This window comes from Cuculus canorus, chromosome 2, assembly GCF_017976375.1.
Source record: "Cuculus canorus isolate bCucCan1 chromosome 2, bCucCan1.pri, whole genome shotgun sequence".
Lineage (NCBI taxonomy): Eukaryota > Metazoa > Chordata > Aves > Cuculiformes > Cuculidae > Cuculus > Cuculus canorus.
The window spans coordinates 127752990-127763894 of record NC_071402.1 but is presented as its reverse complement, the minus strand read 5'-3'; positions in this window follow the sequence as shown (position 1 = coordinate 127763894).

Sequence of the window (10905 nt, the reverse complement as noted above, 5' to 3'; positions counted from 1 at the left end):
ACTGCCAAATCTCATCTGTAGTGTGTTCCTTCACTAATAGTAAATACAGGAGAAAAAGATCAGACGGTAGGGCAGGTTTGCTCATGCTAGTGATAATTTTGGTGGTTCTTTTCTGGAGTGTGTTCAATATTTGCTAATGTGTCACATTCCAGACACGGAACTCAGATTTTTGTCTTCTTCTGGTGAACTAGAAGATCAGACACTTGGGCTAATAGCAACTTTGGCAGGTTCCCCCCAAACTGCAGGCACAACTAACAGTACAACTATCCTCTCCCCGGAAGCCAAATAGCAGGATGTGGCAATGATGTTCTGTAACTTGTGTGTGTGCTTGGGAGGCACTGAGCTGGGGAAGAACATTTTTTTCTTGAAAATAAATAATAAAATGTCTTCATAACAAAAAAAAAAAAAACCTGACAGACTTTAGACCTCAAGCTCTTAAACAATATGAAATGTCCAATCAAGCAAGTTCTCCAAATAACAGAATTCTTAGAGACCTGTAAAATCAGTGGAATAGCAGTGCTTGATCACTCAGTTTAGCTTCTGGCATAAAATAAATGGCTGGGAGGAAGGCCAGAGAGTGCACTGGACAAGCTATTCTCATGTGCCATAGTAGCTCTCCAGGGAGTGGTACTGTGTTGTACCAATTAAAGCAGCATTATCCTCTCCTTGTAAATATCTACATCAGCAACATGGTAGACAGAGGATCAACCTACAAAAATGTTTTGAGAAGTAACAATAATTGTTTCATCCTTATTGCTTATTTATAAGCTCATCCACATATTGTATGAAATTCAAATCATATCCTTAAAAATTCTTATGTGGCCATCACACATCCTGATGTGTATGCAAAGTCCTTGTGAGACTGGTGGGCTAGGAGGGGAAACTCAAGTAGGAAATGTGGACAGGGGAAATTAATCTGATCTGCTCTTCATAGACCAAATGGGGCAATGTTAGCTTAAGTTATACATAATGACGTATTAAGCCCAAAATGAGGGATGTCTCACAAGCCTATTAAAAGAAGGGAGACAAGAAAAGACCTCACAATGCAAAGAAGATTGGTGCAGCCGGTATTCTGCTGACCCCATGGTGAACGAGCAGTTTCACACCTCTTGTAGATGATCTCCACTGCCCCTAAAAGGTGCTATTCCATTCTCTGCATGGCCACATCTTCTCACCTTCGTTTTGTGTTGGGGCTGTGCTGCTTCATCAGCACGGGCAGCTGAAACAGCTTGCCGAGCTAGCTGAGAAAACACCTCTTTTGTGACACTTTTTTTCCAGCTGGGTTAAGTGAGTTTCTCTGAGTCACTGCATGGCCACAAAAGCACCGGTACTACCCCAAGGGAGTCAGTGGTGATACATACCAGGGCAAGAAGAGGAATCATTCCTTTTGGAACAGCACCTTCTCAAACTGGGTAAACACACTTGTGAAACCACACAGCTGAATATGAACTTGGCACAGGTAAGTATGTGGCTGTGAACTGACACATAAAACTAAATGCTGAACCCAGAAGACTTTAATTACACTATTGTTAATGTAGCATTGCAGTTGTTAAAGACAAGTGCTGTGATAACCAGTGAGATTGGTATAGATCACTATGATATGCAAGATCATGGTTTTTCTGACTATGAGAGGAGTATTGTCAAGAACAAACAAACTGAGAGAAAGCATAAATGTTAAATGTTTCTTAAGTCTATCAGTCACTAACAACAGGAGACCCTAAAATCAGGCAAAACAAGAATAATCTTTAGGTAAGGGTTGAAACTATAGATTCCCAAATACATCTGCTGATGCAGGACAGCAGAAAGGATCAAATTGGCATAAGCTCCAGTGTGCTAGTTTTCTGCTTATAGAGGTATCTCCTGCTTTGTTGTGTTCATAGCCACTCATCTCAGCTTCACAGAGAGAGTCTGCAGGAACTTTGCACGAAGCATATGCTGGTCACACGAAAGAGAAGGTGTTGGGTTTGACCTTGGTTATCCCTGTCTTCCCCTTCTCACTCCCTGTTTAAAGCAGAAAAAAATAGGTAGTGTCAGTGTAGGGATGGTGACTAGGGATTTCTATCTATGGTATAATTTGTTGCCAAACTGACAAAATAGTTCAGCCGCTCAGAGCCAAACCTTCCGTCTGCACCACTGTGTGATTATGGAGCCACTATCCAGTTGTTTCCTACATTTATCTCTCCCTAGGGACATATATTCCCACAGAAGGAGACTTAATGGCACCCAAAGAGTTTGGTTCTCTGTGCATGCATGCTCTTTAGTCATCCCAGTCAGGCAGAAAAGCAATGCTTACTCCAGAACTGTGAGGTGCCCTGGTGAAACCTGAGGGTAAACTTAATTCTGCTGAGAATAATCTCTTTTTTTTAATATGTAAAATATACACATGAAAACAGAAAGCTTATATATCTTTCTCTTAATTACCTTTTCATTATTATTTTTCAAGTAGGTAAAGAGGAAAATGTTTTCCATATTACATTTTATGTTGACCCTAGTCACTTCTCCAGCAAGTTTACTGTTTCATTGTAGAAAAAAAATAAAAAAATATGAAAGATATCTTTCACTATCTAGCAACTGAATTTTGCAGTGCTCATATATTTATCATAGTAAATATCTACTTCAGCAGGAAACCACATGAGATTAATTAGATTTCCTGTTCAGCTTAGAGAGTAGCAGAAGGCTATTGATGTATCTAGCTAGTTCAGAGCTGTTATCTACTGTTACAGAAGATATAACTGGCATGAAAACTGTTTAGTTGGTCTCATCTGACCGGGCTACATGGTGTCAGATTAGTTGTGTTCACTTCTGTGAGCTGCTTGTTGCAAGGTGCAGCTGCTGATGCAGCAAAGTACAATAAATTTCCAGCCCAGGAAAGTTGCCTTTAATGCCAGGCAACTGTGTCTGTGCTGTAAAATAAAAATTTAAACACACAGCTATAAGTTAAGCTGTTCTGCTAAGTCAGATGGAGAGCTGCTCATGGCCACATCCTTTTGCCAAGCAGAGAAGGTTGAACTCTCCTATTTCTTAGCAACATCTTCTCATATCATCACATAATTCCAAGGAGCATCCAAAAGAAATTTTGGGTTTTTTTCTCTCACATAACTAAAACTCGATGAAAAGAGAAGACTTTTGTTATGATTTAGAATGTGACTTTTAATACTTCAGAGGTGAATCTCAGTAATCTGCATGAACCGCTTTATAAAACAGAAAGCACTTTTTACATTTCTGTCATAATTCAACTCAAAAGAACAAGACAAAAACTTTTTTTATTTTAATATTGAATATTTTCATGCCAGTTTCTGATAGTGACTTGCCTTTCTAGTATGCAAAAAGAAATTCATGCCCTGATGGTCATCTTTTAAGTAGTAACATCTACAGAGAGGTTAGATCTGCTGCCAACTTTGATCCATTCACTCAAGACAGCTTAATGCACCTCTTGAAGCCTGCAGGTCTTTGATTCCATGCATTTATCTTCTTTTGGATTTATTTCTGGCCACTTGAATCTTAACGTTTCCTCACAGAGCCCCTCTGATAGACACATTGGCTACGGAATTCACCTGTTCATGACATTTCCTCCTAGTGTCACTGGCACTGCTGGCAAATCTAGGAAGACTTATTTACTACTGGAATAAATTATGTAATGAAACATGTTTGCTCTTTTTACCATCCTACGGCGATGTATTTAAATAGTTACCAAGTTCATTTCAAGGATTTTATTTTCTTAAATATTTTGCCTTTGGTTTCATGGTTTTATGCCTCTGGAAACACCGCAGTTAAGATCACTACAGTAATCTTCACTATCTTGCAGAGGGAGTCAGCTGTAATTACTTTTTAAAAAAGATCTCGTTTTTTACTTAGGACTAAATCTCTTGTGCGCAGCAAAGCTACCTACTGCTTAAAGCAGTCATTTGTGGTAACAAGAATTTGTTACTCTTAGCTATATCATTCAGTGGCATTTGAGCCACTAATCCTGGGTACTTGGAAATTATCTACCACTACCAGTTTATTTCCATTTGTACCCTTCTCTGTGCACTTATTTTACAAGGGTCATTTTTCTACCACAAAACTCACTGAGACTTGGATCAAGACAAAAATTGAGTCTATGGCTCACGTTTTCAGTTCTCTCACCTACAAAACTTCATTAAACTTTATCGTATTGAAGAGCTGAGATTAGAAAAAATATTTGAGATTATGCGATGTGCTTGTTTTGTCAGTTTTCTTTTCTATTACAGTTTAGGGGTAAAAACAATCTACCTCGCATTCTCCCATATACCTGCTGTACTTGAATTTTCAGATACGTTCATTGATTTTCTCAAAGAAGAACTGGCATCGTTATTGACATGTCTCTCGTGCAGCATTGTTTATCAATAGAACTTTTGTGCAGAACTGTGTCACTGGTAACATGTACCAAATCTGGATCACAAATTGCAGATTACATATAGCATGGGATACCTTGCTTATGCTTATGTGTATTATAGGCATAGTAACTAGTACCCTAGACTGTACTGCATCCCACTTTCCCATTCTCTGGTACTTTGTAAGCTGCCAGCTCTATTTCACTGCGGGGAATATGGAAGAAAGATTATGCTTCTTACCCAACAGCTTCAAAACACTCAGAGAAAATACCACAGATCTGTCACCACACACACCATAAGAGCCTCTACATTTTTGCAAGATGAACAGAACAAGAAGCACGTATCTGTGCACAGCAGCAGTGCTTTCAGTGGCAGTGTAGATGCACACAGACTTCCTGAGCCAGAAGAGCTGTTTCCAGCACACAATAGGCCACATAAAACAAGACAGCAAAGTTAAGAGTTACATCAGGCATGACTTTTTGTGTGCTCAGACATTGTCTCTGATGACAGAGATGGGATCTCTTTGAGCGTCGTGTCTGGCTCTGTGAGAAGACCTGCAAATGCGGTTGAGTTGGCTCAGCAGCAAGTAAGATTCCTAAAGTGGGAAGTACAATATTGATGGTAGATCTGTCATAAGTTGAGTCCTTATTTGGTGAGATAATGACTAGTATTAGCATGTTGTTGAACAAGCAGAGGAGGATAACTAGTCATATGGAGACCCAAAGCATAATCCCACTATATCGATGCTCTGGCAGCACGTTGGAACTGGAAGATCAACATCAAGCAAGGTCATTTAGGAAATGAAAACAACCACTTTGGTAAGAGGCAGTAGCAGACTTTTCTTGGACACTTCCTCAGCTGCATCAGGGTCATGGAAGGGGAAAAAATACTCCCCACATATTCATGTCTCCATGCTCTAGATCAAAAGGAAAGAGTAATTGTATTGCAAGTTTATGCAGATAACCATGGAAGCCAGTGTTGGGTGATTTAGCAAGGTGCATGATGTCTAGGTGTCCCATAGCTCTCTCCTGGACATGCTGACAGAAGCAAACTATGATCCCCCAACTTCCCAGCACGCTGAGATCAACAGACTGACCCATCAAGAGCCCCTGGTGACTGTGACTGCACCCTGACATGCAAGGTCATGAGCTCATCCATTAGCAACATCGACTGAGATACTTTCAATTACTGTTTAAGTTGCTGTCAAATGGTAGCTGCATGTGTGTGCTTGTCCAGCTCAAAGCAAAATCATTGATGTTCTGTTAGACTTGGTTTTACCCACAGTTTCCCTGCAATGTTTTTACATATTTAACATTATCTATCTCCTAATCATGAGGATATGCATCCCAAGATTTTTCATTCCCTACCTAATTTGTCACTGATGACGGTAGGTTATGTCACATACTTGATAACGAGGCGCTCTGGAAAAGGTAAAATGTTTGCAGGGATTTAGATCTCTCAGAAGGTAGAGATAGGAGGAGAGAAGCCAAAGACACTTCAGAACAATGACAAGTAGAGTCAAGTACCTCCTTCCGTTCAAAAAGATTTGGGGCAAGACTTTATTATAGTTTTCAAACTTGCAGTAGACCAAACATAGAAAAGTGTACAGAAGAGAATGATCACTCCTTTAAGGTATGCATGTCACCTTCACGCTGGGTGATGTAATTCTGTGTGGTGAAAAAGCACATGTTTGACTAATCTAGGGAAAGTTCATCAATGAATGTCTAGAAATTGATGTCCATGCTATGTCCTTGGGAGTGATGAAGTTCTGGATTGCAGCTGCAACCCATTAGTGTGACAAGTCAATGGTCAAAGTTGATATAGTGACAGGATGGGGAGTACGTGGGCCCTGTCTGGACTCATCTTATTGCATAGAATTTGTTTGAAACAAATAAGTGCCTGACTCATATCTGATACATGCATGTTTTCTCATAATTACTGCCACATAGTTATGACATGAGAAAATCCTAGGAGAACATAAGGTGAGAGAGAAGCAGGTGCAAGAGGTAGAGATGCAGTAGAAGGGAAGGGGAGCTTTCTGTTGTAGGCTTGGACAAGTTAGGGCCATCGCAGGCAGAACTGGAGCATTAATTTTTAGCGTTGGTTTTCCAGGAAGTAGGATTCTTAACCCAGTCCTGCACTGTTTGATGTCACTCAGGCTGATGCATTTGCAAAGAAATGGCACTATGGAAGAATTCATGCCTTGAGTTCCCAACTGCACTGTCAATAGGAGTTTTCCATAGAATTCAAGCAAGTCAAGTACCTCTGACTTGGTCTACTTGTGGAACAATGCCTAAGAAGCACGCTTGCCAAGTACATGATTTTCACTGTAGCTCTGGCCTGGCTCTGTCTGATCAGTAATGCTACGCCATCACCAAATTCTTCAAAGCTGTTGTTGTTGGAGCCAAGAATGTCTACAACATAACACCAGATTCCAGCAAGGACCCAAACAAAAGAGGAAAAATACGTAAGCAAACCTGCATGTTTACAGGGGAAGCAATTTCTTGGAAATGCTTAATTCCACAATAAAGCACCATGAAGAGCAGAAAGGGAGCATGAAAGAATTGACAAAAGAGTCAAGCTCTTTGGACTAGCAAAGAAGGTTCATTCAGAAATGTGGATATCTGATACCTGATCTTGCACAATCCTCTCAGATAAAAATTATTCCTTCTTTTTTTTATTTATGTACACTTGTCCCCATCCCTACTTTCAGTCAAACAGTGGTCTTATAGTAGTCCAACATTTTGTGTTTATAGACTGTAGCATTTTTAATCTAATACTAGGTACCCTACAGCCAGATTTACAGTTTTGCAAAGCCACCATCTCATTACTGTCTCTGCTGTTTACAGCTGCTCTCAGCTCTCTGTCCAAACACAGCCTATGTGAGTGCTGGCAGATAGCAGAGACGGCAACCAATGAAACTGGAGCATGGAGCCAGCTGTCTCTCTCTCCCTTCTCATGCCCCCCTCTTTTTTTTTTCCTTTGTAAGGATATTTAGGTGTTGCTCTGTTCTGTATTACAAGCCTCACTGTGCTCAGTAGAGCAATGCCTAAACACGTTAAAAAATATCTGCCAGTGCTTTGGGTGAAAGATCAGTGAAAGCTAAGGATAACTTAGAACAAGCCAGAAGTTAGAGAAAAGAGGATACAAGCTAGTTTGGGAGCTTAAAAGAAAAAAAAAAGGGAAGGGAAAAAAAAAAAATGCACACCACAGGTGGGGAATTCGAGCGGAAGCACACTTTTGAGGTGGAGAAAAGAGAGTATTAGAACCAAGAAAGAAAGCAGCAAAAAAAAATGGGTAAAGCAAGACCCAGAAAAGTAACTTCACAGAAGAAAAGGTTGGAGCAAATACAGCAAATGAAAACAGGGTACTAAGGAATGTCATCAAAAGATTACAAAACCAGAAACAATGTAGAGGAACTGATAAACAAGAGAGAGAAAAGTGCACACTCGGATACAGAGAAAGGATACTTAAAATATTAAAAACTATGAGCTTAACCAGTTGCAATTAAATGAAATGCATATGCACTATGAGACAGGTCAAGCAGTAGAGACCCAGCACAAAATGGATTTTCTTAGTTTGGGCTGTTGTGCAGATAAGCCACCCTTATGCCTTATGCGATACTATGCCTGAGATATATCTTGACAGGAACCTTGCATTTTCGTGGGTCTCTGCCCGCTCACACATTTCCATGCCGTGTTCTCTTCCTGGGTGTCAACACACTTTCAAAATTTTAAGCCTGAAAGGAGGTGGTGATAAAAAATTTTTGCTTAACTTTTCTCTATTTCTGATACTTTTCTTTCATCCATTCCAATAGCAGTTGGGACTCCTATGACAACAAATATTCATCCTCGGACTTAATCCTACTTCCATACAACTCAACAGGTGACTTCTCCTGAGTTCTACAAGAGCCTGCAAAGAGCAACGAGTGTCAGGGTGCAGAGGGCAGGTACTGGGTCATGTGGGAACAATGCTCAAAAAGACAGGCTCAAAAGCTTAAGCTGGAAGAAAGAATTTGAACAAGAGTGACATTTGGAATTCGGGAAAGAGTAGGTGGTATAGGAGCAATTGTGGATGCAAAAATATATAAAAATCATGATGCCCTCTCTGAAATCACCTACACTACCAACATCTTTTATCTGTCACTTCAATCACTCACTGAGAGAACTTTTATTCTCTGCACCCTAGAGCCACATTTTCAAAAGTGCTGTGCCTAAAGCTGCAGATCCACAGCAATCTAGTAAAAGTCTAAAAGCTTCCATAGGACTTAGTACATCAACCTCTCACTAACAGAAGAGTTTCTTTGCTAATACATTTACCCATTCTTCATGCAATTTCTCATTCAGAAGGTGCTCCGTATCCTGCCTCTTGGGCCACTGAATGCCTGGGCAGGCTGTGGTGCCATGACCACCCTCACTCAGGGCAACTGTTCAGGGGCCAGAGCTCCACCAGAGCTCAGCCTTGGTCCCAGACCTGGCCCTGTGGCAGAGGTAGCCCTCTCTGCTGCTTATCTGACAACCACTGGACAATCAGCAGATCCTGTCACCACTGCTCTAAAGTGAGGCATGGTGCCCTGCCTGTTGGGGCACTGCCATGTCGGGTTAGGATCTCCTTGGCAGCTGGCTCCTTTCTGGGGCAGCCCTGCTCTTCCAGCACTGTTTAGCAGAAGGCACTGAGAATTGGGTGAGCTGTAAACTACAAGTTATTACCATTTGCTTATCTCAAAACAATTTATTCAACACTTCTAAGGTCATTTTCTGATGCATCTACTTGTGACCTATGTGTTTTGACTGTCTACAATGACTAGTAAGAGGCTGTGCCACATTTATTTCTGATCATTTTCTTACTCTACAATGGACAAACTGGATATTTCGACATTTCCTTTACTCCAGAGGTTGTGCTGGAGATCTGGTATAGAGATTGAGGATGTCTTCATCCCTTTAAGGGAGCAAACAGTTGAACAGTTGGTAAAGAAATTCTTCAGCACTTTTGTTGCTGACTTGTGGTTAGCGGGTGCTTCTTGACAAAGAATTTGGGTATTCAGTACAGAAAATTTAAACTGACAGATCAGCACACCTGTGCCACTACAACCAAGTTTCTTCCAAATTCAGACAGGGTTAACACGCTTTGCCATGCTTTTGCATGTGAGAATTGGTAAGTTTTGCTGCAGCTGGTTTGTATGTTTAATTATCTCATACAAATCTGTCTTGTAAGATGTAGCTGTTTAAGTCAAGAGATAACCTGTCTTAGGGCTGTGAGAATTCATTGACACGCTTAGTTGTCTTGTAAGATGCAGCTGCTGTAGGTCAGGAAATAACCTGAAGGGAGTCTCCAGACATAGTTGGATAATCTAAAAAAAAACCAAAAATGAACATTCTTTGAGGATTTACATGGTTCTTTGTCTAAAAATAGTATATATACCTACTGCTTTTGTAAGATGTTATGCCTTGTTTAGAAGCACATCCCATTCAGCGCTGAATTGTAAAACAAAAACATTATTGCCTTTGCTTCGAAGACTTTGTCCTTTTCAATACTTTATCAGTGAATGAGTGTTTCTCACTTGCAGATCCATCATCTCTCACACCACACCGCAGCCACAATCAGCTTGGCCTGACCCAGCCGTTTTCCCCGAGCAGCCAGGAGAGCGGGCAGCACCGAGAGCTTACTCGCATACATAACCCGAGGAAACCAACATCACAGACACAACTGAGCTGTTCTCAACCTAACGACAAGCAGCCCGCGTCCCCGCAGGGTGTCGAGTGCCGCTTCCCGCCCTGCGAGGATGGGTCAGGCCCCGCCCGGCCGCACCAGCCCGGCCCCCGTCACCCTCTCTGCGCATGCGCCGCCACCGCCCCGCGCGCCCGCAACTACATATCCCGGCGTGCCTCGCGCGCCCACCACCTCCGAGCCCAAGAGGCGAGCAGCACCCGCCCCCTCGCCCCCGGCTGCGGGAAACATCCCCGGCATGTGGGGAAGAAACCCCTCGGCCGCCCTACCCCCGCCTCCCGCCAAGCCTGGCGCGCAGGCAGCCGGCTGGCTCGGAAGGCTTCGAGGGGGAGGGAAGAGGCCCCGATTTCCATAGGGAAAGCCACAGGGGTCTCTTCTCCTCCCCTACCCGAGGCAGGGGGCTGGCGCCCCGGGGGAGCTGCGGCGCGGCTTCCCGCGCGCTGTCAGTTAGGCGCCGCGAGGCGGGCGGGCCCCCGCCCCGGTTGGCCGCCTGGCGGGCGGCCCCGCCCGCCCCTCTCCGCATTGGCTGGATTGGCCGGGGCGCGCGCGCGTCCGCTCCGCCAATCGGCGCCTCGCCTCGAGCGGGCCCGACGGTTACACGGCCCTGGCCCAGGCCCCTCCCCGCCTTTCGCCAGGCCCCGCCTTTCGCCCGCCTTTCGCCCTCCCTCCCCCCTTCGCGCTGTCAAGAGCGGCGAGAGCGCGGGAGCCCGGGCCGCCCGCCCCCGCCGAGAGCAGCCACCGCCCCGGAGCGCGCGCGCCTCGGCAGCCCCGCCCCCTCTCGCCCGGCCAGACGACTAGGAGGAGGAGGAGGAGGAGGAAGACGACG